Source organism: Belonocnema kinseyi, chromosome 6 (genome assembly GCF_010883055.1).
Source record: "Belonocnema kinseyi isolate 2016_QV_RU_SX_M_011 chromosome 6, B_treatae_v1, whole genome shotgun sequence".
In the NCBI taxonomy this organism is placed as follows: domain Eukaryota; kingdom Metazoa; phylum Arthropoda; class Insecta; order Hymenoptera; family Cynipidae; genus Belonocnema; species Belonocnema kinseyi.
This window is the reverse complement of record NC_046662.1, coordinates 11,721,579-11,737,417: the sequence shown is the minus strand read 5'-3', so window position 1 is coordinate 11,737,417 and position 15,839 is coordinate 11,721,579. Positions and strand designations below refer to the sequence as shown.

The following is a 15,839-nucleotide window of genomic DNA, read 5'->3' as shown; positions in this document are numbered from 1 at the left end:
ACTCACGCACTTTTAATCTTCTATCCTTCAACACCATATCGTGGATTTTATTGATGATTTCGGGAGTACTTGTTTCTACGGGCCTTCCTGAACGTGGTTCGTTACTTATTGATGTACGACCACGCTTAAATTCATTTACCCAGTTATAAACCGTGGCTAAGGCAGAGGCAGATGTGCCATGAACTGAACCCAATTCATTTTTTATCTCATATGGAGTTAAACCCTTTAAATGAAAATGTTTGATTACCGCTCTGAACTCGTTTTTTTCGATTTTTCTTAACGAACAATTTTTTTTTTCAATTGCTTATAAAAACACGTTAACTCAGAAGATGTGGACTGTGACTGCACCATATATCTAGTCGGGAGTGGTGCTGACTGAAAACAGATGATTTGGAGCGATTCGCGCGCCATCTGTTGGTCATTCTAAGGACTTATTGAACTACCCTCGTAATTCTGATCTCATCTACTGCGTCACGCTGAAGTGAGCAAACTTCGGTAAAACATGTAGAATCAGCCACAGAAAACACGTAAAAAATCTATTCTTACTGATATATCTCCTACGAAACAAATTACACTATTGTAGACGAATTAGAACTTATTTAATACCAATAAGCAAAAAGTAACTGACAGATGGGAATCCCCATTTCTCTCCAATTTAATGAAGTTAATTGACGATAGATAGCGTTGGCGTCGTAATTCTCGCTACATCTTGAACAAAAATGGACCGATTATAAGGTGAAAGATTATTCAGGCAACACAGAAAAAACTGAAGTTAAATTTTATTGTATGTAAAATTTCCCGCTGTTAAAGTTCACACGCTATTTGGTGAAAGTTTATTCTACGATAGAATAAAAGCTGTCGTCTGCTACTGCGGCCTTAGCAGCAATGGGAAAACGGCAAAGTATGAGTGAATTCGAGTTCTAAATCAGGACGCCAGATTTAAAAGAACACAGAAAAAACAAAAGTTAAAGTTTGTTGCAGTTAAGATTTGCAACAGTTAAAAATTAAATATATTTCGGCGAGAGTTTCAACCAGGTTAGGAGAAAAATTTTGATCTCGTCTACTGCTTCACGCTGAAGTGAGAAAATTTCGGTAATACATGTAGAATAAGCAACAGAAAAAAGAAAAAGAACTGTTCTTTCTGATATAGTATCTCCTCCGAAATAAATTACACTATTGTAGACGAATTAAAACTTAATTATAATACCACCCGTGTAGAAATTCAAATGGGGAAATAGTCTGGTTCCCGACCATTCGACCCCACTTAAAGTCGGGGGCTAGTCGGGTCATCTGACTAGCCCCCGACCAGTAGCGTCACGGTAGATTAGTCAGGGGCTAGTCAGGTGACCCGATTCAGTCATATGATATTACATCTGTGTGGAATATTAACCAAACTCCCCAAAATTTGTGGAACATCCCCCAAAAGTTTGTTAAAATACTTATTATTTACGGAGATCTCCATAAACTTTTTTGAAATATTTAAAAGTGCTCAAATTTGCCCAAGATTTAATCGGGAACATATCCTACGGTTAAAAATGCATAAATTTATATATCTAAAACTCCCCAAAATTTGTGGAATGTTAATTTTAAAAAACAATTTCAGCTGGAAGGCAGCAATAGAAGAGCTTCGCTCTGAAGGAACCGCCATGTTGGTCACAGTAGTCTCTGCTCCAGGTAATTATGCTTCGTTACGTGTGGACTGGTTTCTTAAACACTCGACGCGTCATTTCTGTTGCGCGAGAGGCGGCATATCGCGTCCTTGCGGATTTTCTTTAAAGCTACCAGTCCAGAACCGCAAGACTCAAATGAAGGTGGTAGCGAAATCTGAACTGTACCGTGCTTAATAGTACACTACTAGGATACTGCTCTTCACTGATTAATCGAAAATTACGTCTTATTGAAGATTTTGATCGTTGTTTTTATAAAAAGTTGATTTTCGTACAAAATTATTAACTTAATAATTATTTATCAAGTATATTTGAGATGAATTTAGCATTAATCAATCTTTAATATCCAAAAAACAGTGTAAAATTATTGTTAAATATATTCTTAGTGTTGTAGAATGAAAAAATCATTGCTCTTTTTTAGATATTACCTCATTTGATAAAACCAAGCCGAAAACTCAAACATAAGAATAACCCGACCATAGCCCCACTAGCTCCCGACCAGAGCCTGAAGATTACCCGCACGGAAACCACCGACTAGGCCCCGACTAAAATTTTGACAAAAAAAGCCCAACTAGTCCTCGATTAGCCCCGACTGGGTACTTTGTCAAAATTAATCACCTGACTAGCCCCCGATTGGTGCCCGACTTGTTATAGGGCCAAATGGGGTTATTTCCACACGAGCATTTAGCAAAAAGCGCAAAAACAGCTAACAGATGGGAATTCCCATTTTTCTTCAATTCAATTAATTGAAACGACGATAGATAGTGCCAGCGTCGCGATTCTTGCTACATCTCGAATAAGAATGAAGCATTTTTAAGGCGAAAGATTATCCTGGCAAGGTTAAAAATCGCAAATTATCTTCGATTAATGTCGAATTTACCTGGCAAGGATAATTTTTGTTGCAGTGAATCTTTCACCTGGAATCAATGTATAAACTTTATCTTTCGTTTTCTTCTGTGAAGTGTGCCCAATTAGTAAAAATAAAACTGTATTTTGTTTCAAGGAACAGTATCTCTGGAATCGATTATTAAAGCAGTGTAGTCCAGGAGCTGGGTAGGATCCCGTATGCATTTAAGAGGTAAAGGATAAAAACTATGTAGTCTTATGTATTTTGACCCGCTGAATCCAATGGTACCGGTTAATTTTGCGATAAGTGCCTAGGTTTTGTTTAAAACGCAATTGTTTAAACAATTATGAAAAAATGATTTTTTTCAATGGGACAATTTTTTTTTAGATAATTTGAGGCATTTTAAGAAGAAATGGTCCCTTGTCATTTTTTTGTAAAATGCATATTTGAAAAGTAATGAATTTTTAAAGTTCAAAATTTGACGATTTTTTGCAACTTTGAATGTTAATAATTTTCGATCTATTGAATATTTTCAAAAAAATAAAGAATCAACTTATTCTTTAAGTCTTCCTCTACCTATTAACCATAAGGAATGTCGGATTAACCAGTGGGAAGCCGTTGTATCACGTAATATATTACGTTTTTATCTTTATTTATGTGTTTAACAAACTTTATGTCCAGATTGGCAGGACGTATAAAATATAACATTTTTATCAATAAGTGTAATAATTATTTTGTAAAAAATGTTTTGTTGAATACCAAAATCTGAGGGAATGGCATATTCAGCGAGTGGGTTCGCCAGCACGAGCTCGAGCGCCAAGCAGTCACTCACCGCGCCGCTGCGCTGTCTCGCGCCAAAACACGCTATTTGTAAATATCAATAACAACGGCTTCCCACTGGTTAATCCGACATTCCTTATGGTTAATAGGTAGAGGAAGACTTAAAGAATAAGTTGATTCTTTATTTTCTTCAAAATATTCAATAGATCGAAGATTATTAACATTCAAAGTTGCAAAAAATCGTCAAATTTTGAACTTTAATAATTCATAACTTTTCAAATATGCATTTTACAAAAAAATGACAAGGGACCATTTCTTCTTAAAATGCCTCAAATTATCTAAAAAAAATTTGTCCCATTGAAAAAAAATCATTTTTTCATAATCGTTTAAGCAATTGCGTTTTAAACAAAACCTAGGCACTTATCGCAAAATTAACCAGTACCATTGGATTCAGCGGGTCAAAATACATAAGACTACATAGTTTTTATCCTTTACCTCTTTAATGCATACGGGATCCTACCCAGCTCCTGGACTAGTGCGGCCTCCTAATCGGCCGTTTATCCATGACACGATACAATGAATAAAAAATGAAGTAGGTAGCATAGGAAGGAGTGAGCGAGCGACGAGCGGAGAAGTTGAGCTGCATTGGGATATTAATCGGCGTACTAGGCAAACGCCCTGTGGCCAAGTGTTTGCTCGAGGTTTCAAGAGGTTTGCAACACCGAAGCCTTGTAACCCTCTTTAAGCGCAACGAAACACTGCGAGACCCTTTTAGCTCTACCCTGCTATGCCTGCCGGTCCAAGTCTAAGGTACTCGAAAATCTACATTCTACATTCTACCAACCAACCCCGATCGCACAAATACTTAGACACTTGGACTACTCTCGAACGATCGGCAACTAGGGGTACTCGAATCCTTAAAATAATGGCCAGCTAGGTCGATAAGCTCAGTGTTTATAAAACAGTGCAATTGAAAGCAAAGCACTAATTGTTCATTAATTTCCGTTGGCACTACACTTCTACAAAATGGGGAGATCCCGTGGCACATATGGCCTTCACCATAAAACGAGAATAATGCCATGAATGGGAGCTGTTCTCACGTTATTAGCTGCTACAATATGAATGTCGATTGTTGGAATGAAAAGGAGAATTGTAGGCTCTGCAAGTCTGAAGCAACGCACTCCAGTTACACTGTAAAAAAAACTTTAGTTGGGTCAACTATTCAGCTTTTGTGGTACTGCTATTTTGTTAGTTGGGACAACCATTTACATAGTTGCTGATACTAACTGCACATTCACTGTAACTAATTCAATTGTTGTGCCAACTAATAAAATTATGGAATCAACTAATAAAATAACAGTACCATAACTTAGTAAGTTGGCTCAACTAACCATTTTTTTTAAGTTTTAAAGAGAATTTTTAAATTGAGTGAACTTAACGTAAAAGTGAAAACAATCTCTTACTTACTCTTAATAGGACATATGTAAAGGGTAAAGGATATCATTCGAAAAGTTAGCAAAGTAGTTCAATTTAGAACCAACTATTTGGTTTAAGAAAAAATTAATTCTTAACAAAGCATCTAATAGTTAATATTTCAAAACAAACTTAGTTTTTAATAAGAAATAGTTGAATACAAAAAAAAAAATAATTTTCAAGAAAATAGTTTTAACTCTTGAACGGAAACAGATTAATTATTAACCAAGCAGTTGCATTTTTATTGTAAAAAAATACATTTTTATCCAGAAAGAATTATTTGCTGCAAAATACACACAGAAAAAAATTCTGCTGCATTTCCTGAACTTTTCTGTCAAATTGACAGATTTAAATTCTAAACGTTAATCAAAAAGTCTTTAAATGTTACAGAAAATATTAAGAATATAACTTAAAATGTTCGTAATTTAAGAACATAACTTAAAATGTTCTCAAACTTGCAGAAAATTCGATAATATTCACAGCAAATTCTTGCTATCCCTATTTTAATCAAGAATCCTGTCATCTTAGCAGCATTATTTCTGCGTGTGTAAACATATACGAGAATGTTTCATATTCAGAAAATACTGTTGTAATAATGTAATCTGTTTTAGTTGAAAATTCAACTTTTTTATTGAGAAATCTTCAATTTTATTGAGAATTCGTCTTTTTGGGTAGTAATTTATTCATTTTGGTTAAAAATTTAATAACTAGGATTTAAAGTTGAACTACTTTCTTAAAAATAAAAAATTAAATTTTTTCTTTCCTTCTTAAAAACTCAACTCTTTGGTTAAAATTTTTGAATCTTATTGAAAAATCGGTTTTTTGGCAGTAAATTAAGCTTTTTGTTTAAAAATGTATATTTTTTAGTTGAAATTCAACTTGTGGGCTGAGAATTCTTGAATATTATTGAAAATTCGTTTTTTCGGTAGTAAATTAATTTTTTTGTTTCAAAATTCATATTTTTTATTTGAAAATTTAACTCTGCACAAGAATTCTTTAGTTTTGTTACATTTTTTTTTACGGTAGAAAATAAATATTATTTGTTGAAAATTACCAACTAAGTTTTAAAGTTGAACTACTTTCTTAAAAATAAAAAATAAATGTTTCTCCTTTCTCAAAAACTCAACTGGGTGGTGTAGAACTCTTGAATTTTATTGCAAATTCATCTTTTTCGGTAATAAATTAATATATTTTTTTAAATTTTATCTTTTTCAGTTGAATAATCAACTTTTAGTTTAGAATTCTTTAATTTTGCGAAAAATTCCTTTTTCGGTAGATATTTAATTTTTTTGTATAAAAATTCATCTTGTTTGTTGAAAATTCAACTTTTTGGTCGTGAATTGTTTATTTTTGTTAAAAATTCGGGTTTTCCTTAGTAGAAAATTAATATTTTTGGTTAAATAATTAACAACTGAGTTTTAAAGTTGAACTACTTTCTTAAAAATAAAAAATAAAATTTTTTTCTTTCTTTGAAATTCAACTCTTTGGTTGAGAACTCTTGAATTTTGTTAAAAATTCATCTTCTTCGCTAATAAATTAATCTTTTTGTTTAAAATCTTATCTTTTTTTGTTGAATATTTCCATAAATGTGAAAACACATTTTTTTCTTTCTTTCTAAAAAATTGAACATTGTGGTTGAGAATTCTTGAATTTTATTAAAAATTTGTTTTTGTTTGGTAGAAAATAATTCTTTTCGTTTAAAAATTACTTTTTTTGTTTCAAAATGTAAAAATTAGGTTTTAAAGCTGAACTATTATCTTAAAAATAAAAAAATAAGTTTTTTCTTTCTTTCATAATATTTCAACTTTTTGGTTGAGTATTTCATGAATGTGATCAATAACTAGTATTTTTTCGGTAGACAATTAATCACGTTTAAAAATTCATCTTTTCGTTAAAAATTTAACAACTAGGTTTTAAAATTGAATAACTTTCTTAAAAATGCATTTTTTGGTTGATCATTTAAAATTTTATTTAAAAAATCGTCTCTTTGGTTGAAAATTAAACTTTTTTGTTGAAAATTCGCTTTTTCTCGGTTAAAAAAATTACTTTGGTAATTGAAAATTTAAACATAACATTTTAGCTAGAAGATGGTTCTTTTTTAAGTAAAAATTGAAATTTTTGTTAAAATTGAACTATTTTGTTAAAAATTGTTTTTTTTTTTGTTGAAAATTAATCTAGTTTAGTTGACAATTTAACTTTTTGATTAAGAGCTGTTGTATTTTGTTGGATATTCACCTTTTTTAGTATCAAATTAAATTTCTTATCAAAATATCTTATTTATTATGTGATAATTATACTGTTTTGAATAAAAAATTCGTCATTTTGTCTTGAAAGTTTGATAATTTAGTTTTAAAAAAATAAATTATTTGGTAACAAATTTGTTTTGTTTTATAATTTAAAATTATTTTTTGTAATAAGAGTTCAAATATTCGATTATTGATTAAAAATTTAACTTTCTTCGTTTTAAAGTTTAATAATACCCGGATTAACTTTCGCACGAAATTTAATTAGGTAAATTACAACAGTTACTCGGAAAATCACTTTTTTAACTTAATATAACTTAATAGTTGATTTATTACCGAATGGAAAGATTACAAGATTATTCAAAAGCAACATTTCGTACATGCTCGTAGGGAGCATGTACGAAAATGTTTTAATTAAAAATGTCTTTTAATTCTTCATAAGACATATAATAACTGCCCGGTCTGATTTAATATTATTCGAATCTTAATACAAGCTCATACTTGAATTAAGAATTTGATTATAAATTAAATAATCCAAGAATATATAATTTTATGATTTAGTTCATAAGAAGGTATTTTTCTATTACAAGAAATATTGTGATCCGTAATAATTTTTTGCCTATAAATAATTGGATAATGTTTAAATGAAAGTAAAGGATTTATTAACGTATTATCATAATTATAAACATTTTCATCACTAACTGGCTAAAATTATAAATTTTACTCTTCTTTTTATAGAAAAATTGATCATATCTGAATATATAAGAAAACAATTCGTAATTTGTATGAAGGCTAATTTTCTTAATTAAAACACGACTAGTATCGAAATCGACTATCGACTATTATTTTTCTATAAAACAATTCTTAATATTTCTTAAAATAATTTTCATCTTGAGGAAAATTGCTTATTTTTAATTTTATAGAAATAAAAATGGCCGTCTAATAAGTGGAAATATTAAGAAATATTTTCTATGTAAATAGACAATTTCCCGTAAGCTTACGAAATTTGTTTCATTTTTATATGGTTTTGTTAATTCCCTAGTATTTCTCAATTACTCTTCATTTTTTCTTAAAAGGTGCCTACTCATTCGTAAATTTTTTAAAAATTAAGAAAAATGATCTAATTCCTCGGGACAATAGCAGAAGTAAAATTCAGAAAAAAAACTTCTTTCATTATTTAAATATGAAAATTGATTATTATTCATTTTTCAATGGATTTAGATTCAGCTTACATTATTTGTAAATGAGTATTGTCTTTTACATTATCATTATTGTATTGTACATTATTAAAATAAGTTCAACTTTTATAGATCAACTTATTATTATTATTATTATATACGCATATATATTTTTTAATTATTATAATTCCTACATTATCCTGAATTATTTATTGAGAAAATTAAAAAAAGACCTAATAAATTACTACATTCGTGGCTTTTCAATTTTAATTTCAAATAACAGAAAGTTTTACTAATTTGTGTATAGGTACTTTATGTATATTTCATTACGAAAATAGTAGGTTTAGAAAATAATAATTTAATTTCTAAAAGATAAAATTTAATATTTTTATTTCTATAGGCTTTAGTTTTGCTTATTTAAAGTTTGGTTTCAAATTATTTAATTTTCTGGGAGTCAAAATTTAAAAAAAAATGTATAAATATATATAATTAGGAAATTCTTAATTGTTCGGAAAATTTATTATTTCAAAGCATACAATTTAAAACCCTTGAAAATGAAGTAATAACTTTTGAAATGTTCCTAAAGACGTATAAACTATTTTCAAAGTTAAATTTCCAAATAGATTTCGTTCGATCTTGCAAAAATTTAACTTAGAATTAGAAATTGAAAATATATCAGGAAATATATATTTAACGAAGGGTTACTAAAATCTTCATTTGAAAATAATTTTGAAAGTTATCAAATATATTTATCAAAAGAAAACGTAATTTTCCCAAATATTTTAGAGTGAAAAATTCGACATGCAAGTAATGCTTGGATTAGTCAGTGCTTGCAATTTCCGTCGGCCGTCGGCCGCCATTTTTGATTAAGCAAAATTCAAGCGATTGCTCATCTGCAATGATGATAGGTACAATTTACTATCTTTTGTTTCAACTTTTTCTATAAAAAAATTCGCAACATTGAACTCAATTCGAAAACATATGTTTCTTGCACATTTTCAAATAATTCTAAAATAAACAAGTCAAATTTTTTTATTTTTTTTTATTTATTACTGGTCACTAAAAAACTGCAAATACAACAAAGCGATAAGTTTTTAATCAGTAGGTAATTCAATAAAATTTCAAATAGAAAAACCGAACAGAAGATATTAAACGATTTCAAAATTTTTTTTACTTTCTTCAAATGCCAACCGCCCAACTTTTTTAACTGGACAAAAAATATTTGATTAACTTGATTGTTTTCCGTCCACCCTAACTTCAAACTTTCAGGCAAATATAGTTTCTTTTGATTAATGAATGAATTAATTAAAAAATATATTATGAACTAAATATTTAAACTAAATATAAATTATTTGCAGAATTCGATTTAGTCAAGTTTCCTATTGTATATTTAAAAAAAAGAACTTCATGTACCAAATAAACTCATTTGACAGACTTAAGTTACTTAATTATTATTAAAATATTTAAAATACTTATGTAATTTCGTTAAATTAAAACATTCCGTTTGATAGTGACTTTGGAGATATAATATACTTTCAAGAATGATTAACTCTCCCTTTTAGATTGCGTATAAGTAACCCCCAGAAAAAGAGAGTAGGCGACGGAAGTTGCTCTTTAATCTTTGATGTGGGGTGCGGAAAGATACCGCATATCCATTTATGAAAATCTGGCTAATTGTGCCAAGTCAAAATTGCCCAATTTATCGCTCCATCTCCCAAATCTCGTTTCATTTCTCTCATCCGTTGAATTTTCAGAGACCCACTTGACTTGCAAAAAATCCGAGGGTTTATACATCACCCGAACTCTGATTTGGATTTTTATTCATTTATTTAAAGTAGATAGAAAATTTAAGGCTTTTTACTAATTTTTTTTTAGAAGAAATATTCCATATTTCAGGATAAAAATAGGTTTCTTCAAGAAACTGGAGAATTTCCCAACGAAATGTGGATAAATTACAGGAAAATTATGAAATTTCTATAATTAAAATTGGGACCCCCCTCCCCGATTTTGGATAAAAATTAGAATATATTTTTAATGAGAAGAAAATTAGGTTATAATTTATTCAAGTATTTTTTCCTTTCATAAAATTAATGAAATTTCCTATATATGTTGTTGGGTAATGTGCCCCAAGTTTTAGAAAATATTTCACACTTAATTTAAGAAGTTTATCTACACGGAAAGAATTTTTTTCAATACATGGAAATATTTAATAGAAATTGGAGAAATTTACCCAACTATCATGAAAAAAATCCGAAAAAGTGTAACATTTTAAGAAAATTTTGTCAAGATTTCATGGGGAAATACCAAAATAGTTTGAAAAGTGTTTCACAGAAATTGGAGAAATTAACCACTCTCCCCTAAAGAACTTATTACTTCAATCTTGGTGAGATTTTGAAAAAATGTTGCAGAATACTTGCTGAATTTTGGGCAATTTTCCCAAAATTACTGTGAGAAATACCCGCTTTTGTGCAATTTTCGTCACCATGATTCTGGGAAATTTTTCCCAAAAAATTTCAAGAAAAGTTCCCCAAGATTTCATGGAAAATACCGAACTATTTTCAGAAGTATTTTACAGTAATTGGAAATATTTACCAAACTATTCTAGGGAACTTTTTCCAATTTTGGGGAAATTTAAAAAAAAAATCTTCTGGAATACTTGCTGGATTTCGGATAATTTTCCTAAATATTGCTCCAAAAGAAACCCTTACTTTTCTGTAATTTTTGACGCTATGATTTTGGCGAACTTTGCCAGCAAAAATTTACGAAAATTTCCCCAAAATTTCATTGGTAAATACAAAACTATCTGAAAAAGTTTTTCACAGGATATCGAGACATTTATCCAACTTTCTTGAGGATATTCCGAAAAAAATTATTCGAAACACTTTTTAGATATTTAAGAAATTTTCTCAAACATTAATGTAAAAAGTCCTCACTTTCGTGTAAATTTTATCTTCATGGTTTTTGGGAACTTCCCCCCCAAAATTAAAAAAAAAACCACCCACTTTTGTGTAATTTTTGGTCACTATATGATTTTTGGGGAACTTTTACCAAAAAATTGTAAGAACGTTTCCCTAAGATTTCATGGAGAAATAAAAAAATATCTTGGAAAGTATTTTATCGAATGGGCTGATATTTACCAAACTATCTTAGGGAACTTTTCCCAATTACCTTGGGGAAATTTCCGAAAAATGTTGTGAATAACTTGCTGGATTTTAGGACATTTTTCTAAATATTTTTCTTCGAAATACCCATTTTTTGTGTAATTTTTGTATCTATGATTTTGGAGAAATTTCCTCAAAAAATTTAAAAATATTTTCCCAAAACATCTTGGGAACTATTCCACAGAAATTCGAAAAATTTACCCAACTATCCTAGGGATTTTTTCTCAATTATTTCATAAAAATATCTTGCAGATCTGTCCCCAACTATCTTAGAAAAATTCCCAAAAAATGTTATGGAATTTCTTTTAGATTTTTGGGAATTTTTCCCAATAATATTGTAAAAAATGCGCAATTTTGTGCAATTTTTGTCAACGCACTTTTGGGAAAGAAACCTCAAAATTTTCGGCAAAAATCGCAATATTCATTGCGAGAAATTCCCTATATTTTATGGGAATCTCTAAATCTCTGAACTTTTGGTAATCTTTCCGTCATTTTTCTGGAACTTGTCGCATTTTTTAGATAAACTTTTCCGATTTGTTATAAAAACTTATTTTAACCTAAAATGTGGATTTATCCTAAAAAAGGGACAAATTTGTCGAATTTTTTATAATGCGCATTATTAGGTAATGGTTCCTAAAGTTTCAAGAAATATTCTCAGAGGTATAATTTTAGTTAACAATTTGCAACAATATCTTTAAAAAATTGTCGGTACATTATTTCGAGAAAATTCATTAAAATATTGTTTACTATTTAGGCAAAAAAATGAAAATACATGTCTAAATTAACAAAATTTTATATAATTCTTATCAAGACCTACGAGTAAATATAAGAAATTTAAAAATTACCAATAATAAAAATGAGTGTACTCACTTTTTTAGATACTGTTGAAGATTCTCTGATCTGTTTTCCTCAATTGTTGCTTCAAAACCACAACACTAATCTTTCTTATCCTCTTCTCACTCGAGTTTATAAACCTCTTGAAAAGTTCTTCAAAAAATCTTCACTGAAGGAATAACACTCCATTTTTCCCACTCAAAATCGAAGAGCACAATCCCTTATAGGTCCATTTCCCAAGAAAGAACAACACATTCACTGAAAAACTCATGATCTCCACTTCAAACAATTCCCGTCTTTTCATTTCTGTTATCCCTCTTAGAAATTATAAAACTAACTTTCCATCCTCTATGCCAACTTATTTCTCCTCACCTTGCATCATAGTAAGGAGCACTCGTCAAGAAAACATGACTGAAAACATTAATCAGACTATCCGAATCCTCTTATCTGAATCACTGAATTCAGAAAAATGTTACCCGCAACAGTCGAGCGTAGTTTCGGAAACTTTGGGTTTGATCACATGGACGGTTTCACCGTCCGCATCCCGCCGATACGAGCAACGTCTTCATCGAGGCAAGGGATCTTTTTCAGCCGATTCGTGAAGGGCCCGATGGCGAGGTTCCTGGGACGAACCGAGTAGGTTTTTAATCCCTTGGTTCGTGATTCGTGGTGAAAGACCGGCGCGATCTTAGCAGCTGGTTGGTGCTCAGTGTGTTGGGTGAACGGTTGGATGGAAGTGGATGAAAGTACGAGGGGAGAGAGAGAACGCGCAAAGATAGCAACGCGGGGGACGTGGCAAAAGGCGGAGCAACCAGCAATCCTGCGACACGCCCCCTCGAGTTATTGCCGTCCCGACTCAGCACCACCCTGACACGAGTTCATCCCCGTCGCCTCTGAAGGGTGTTCTCGCGACGTCAAAAGTGGCGGAGCAGTCTAGCTCCTTAAACTCTGACACACTTCATCGATCCTCTCTTTATGTGCCTTCCGAGTTGAGGTCTCACTGTCTTGGGGAGAATCTTATTTTTCCTTTTTGCTGCTTCAAAAGCTTCGAATCAACCCCTCCGAGTCTGGAGACAACTTCCGGCGAAATCCCGTTAAGTTCTCGAACCTTGGACACGTGTTTCAGTTTTTAAGAGTCCCTAAGCGTACATCCGGCTGTTAACTACTTGTACAGAAAACTGGAATCGACCGAGTTCATCTTTCGAGATTAACACCTTCTTTGAGTGGAGCTTTACTACGTGAATGTTTCCTTCACTTGTCATTCATGTGGGGCGTAATTGCTGCCTTTCATGTCTGGATGGTTCTTTTCTTTCTGGGTTTAGTTTTATTTTCAGGGCTCATTAGGAAGGTGAGGAATTTTATTTCTGATCGACTGGATTTTAGTGCTGCATTTGAGCAGTAGTAGTGGGTGTTAAAATTACCCAAAATATTTAAATGAAATTTCAATTTTTGAAATTATAAATAATATTCCGATCGTATACAGTGGTATGATGATGAGCGGATAAAAGTACTGGCTGCCAGTAGCGTGACAGTACCCTGTATCGGAGTCCCGCAGGCGCACTTCTCTTTCATTGAATTATAGGCGGGCTGACTCCACTAGAACCCTACTAGAAAAACTAGTAGGGCCCCCCTGCCCTTAGCGTTACGTTCTCGATAGGGCTCCGACTATTTTTCCCCGCCAAAACCTGACTAGAGGTAGGGAAAACTAGTGAGAGCCCCGCTAGAGCCCTTTCGAAATTTCTGAACGGGGTTTTGTCACCAGATTTTTTCACAAAGAAAATTTCGATTACCAATTTGAAGGTGCTAAATTGAGTCTTGGTGTTTTTAATCAAATTCAAATCAATATTTTCATTATTACACGACTACTGAAAATAAGTATGTCACTAAAATTAATTTTTCCATCGGAAACTGTGCTTTTATATATTTTCATATTCATAATTGAAATTATAAAATACAAAACTAAAATATTTTAACTATATTATATGACCTTTAACTCTAAAAATGTTATGAATATAAAATATAGTTAAATTTTTAAATACAAAAAATAATTTTAAAAACATCAAATCAAATTGTTGTACTCTCAACATAGAATTTAATTTGTAACCAAATAGCTGAATTTTCTACCAGAATAGTTAAATTTTCAATCCAAAAGACGAATCTTAAACCAAAAATAGGATAGTTATACATTTTCAGTAAAAAAATTAATTTTCATTTAAAAAACAGTAATTTCATTCAAAATCTTGAAATATCAACAAAAAAAGGATAAATTTTGAACCAAAAATAGGATAGTTAAATTTTTTAGTTAGAAAAAATTAATTTTCAAAAAAAGAACAATCTTTTTAAACCAATTGCTGAATTCCCGATAGAAAATTAAATTTTTTACGAAATAGTTGAACTTTCTTTCAGAAATAAAATAGTTAATTGTAAAGCCAGAAAAATGAATTTTCAACCGAAATAGGATAGTTAAATTTTTAGTTAAAAGAAATTAATTTTCAAACAAAATTGTTTTCGAGCAAATTGTTGAATTCTCAATAGAAAATTGAGTTTTTACCAAAATAGTTGAGTTTTCATCCAAAAAGAATGAATTTTAAATTAAAAATATAGGATATGTATATTCTTAGATAAAAGTAAATTAATTTTCAACGAAAAACAATATTTTTAATGAAATTGTTGTTAAATAATTAAATTTTAGGTTGAAAAAATTAATGTTTAATCAAACAAATTTTTAATAAAATAGTTCAATTTTCGGAAAAAAATCCGTTTCATGCAAGAAAAAAATAATTTTTCAATCAAAAAAACTAATTTTTCAAATCAAGAAACGAATGCAAAATAACTGTTAAAAATCAATTTTTAACTAGAATGATGAATATTTGGCTGAAATAATTTAATTTTTGACCAATGACATGAATTTTTAACCAAGAACATTTATTTTTACCAAAAAGACGAATTTCCTACTAAAAGATCATTTTGAATAATTAAAAAATGAAAATAAAAGTTAGAATAATTTTAAACAAAAGAGTTGAACATTTAAACAAACTAATTTTCTTTTTAACCTGAAAGATGAATTTGCAATGAAAAAGATCATTTTTCTATAAAAAATATCGATTTTTAAACAAAACACGTATATTTTCAACAATATAGTTGAATTTTCTATTGAAAATAGCACTTTTCCTTCAACTTGTTGAATTTGTAACTTTAGGGAAGATCAATTTGCAATTAAAAAGCGAACAGTTGAATTTTCAGTAGAAAATGTTAATTTTTAGCCAAATAGTTTAAATTTCATTAAAAAAAAATAACTACATTTTTAATTCAAGATCGAATAGAAATCTATTTTCTTATGAAAAAATTTGATGTGCTAAAAAATAATGAAAAAGATTTACAATTTAAAAAAAGACTTCCAAACTAACTAACTTTTCGGCTCATAAGAGACAAAAATAACAATTGAGAAAAGAGGCAGAATATAAATTTTCAACCAACAATAGAATAGTTTAGTTTTCTCTTAAAAATCTTATTCTTCACAAAAAAAACATTTTCAGCAAAATATAGTTGAATTTCGCACTGCAATAGTTAAACTTTTAGATAAAAAAAATTATTTTTAACAATGTAGTAACATTTTCAACGAGAGATGAATTTTCAATTAAAGTTTTGAAGCTTAA

The 15,839-nt window shown here is 30.0% G+C and overlaps 1 protein-coding gene across 1 annotated transcript in view; it reads right to left on the bottom strand.

The window, feature by feature from the left end:
• LOC117174982 (fez family zinc finger protein erm-like) overlaps positions 1-12,311 on the bottom strand; it is a 136,290-nt gene extending 123,979 nt beyond the window's left edge. The window contains exon 1 of the mRNA XM_033364465.1: positions 12,220-12,311. The gene's annotated coding sequence lies outside the window, so the exon portion shown is untranslated. The remainder of the gene's footprint in view (positions 1-12,219) is intronic.
• Positions 12,312-15,839: the final 3,528 nt, after the last annotated feature.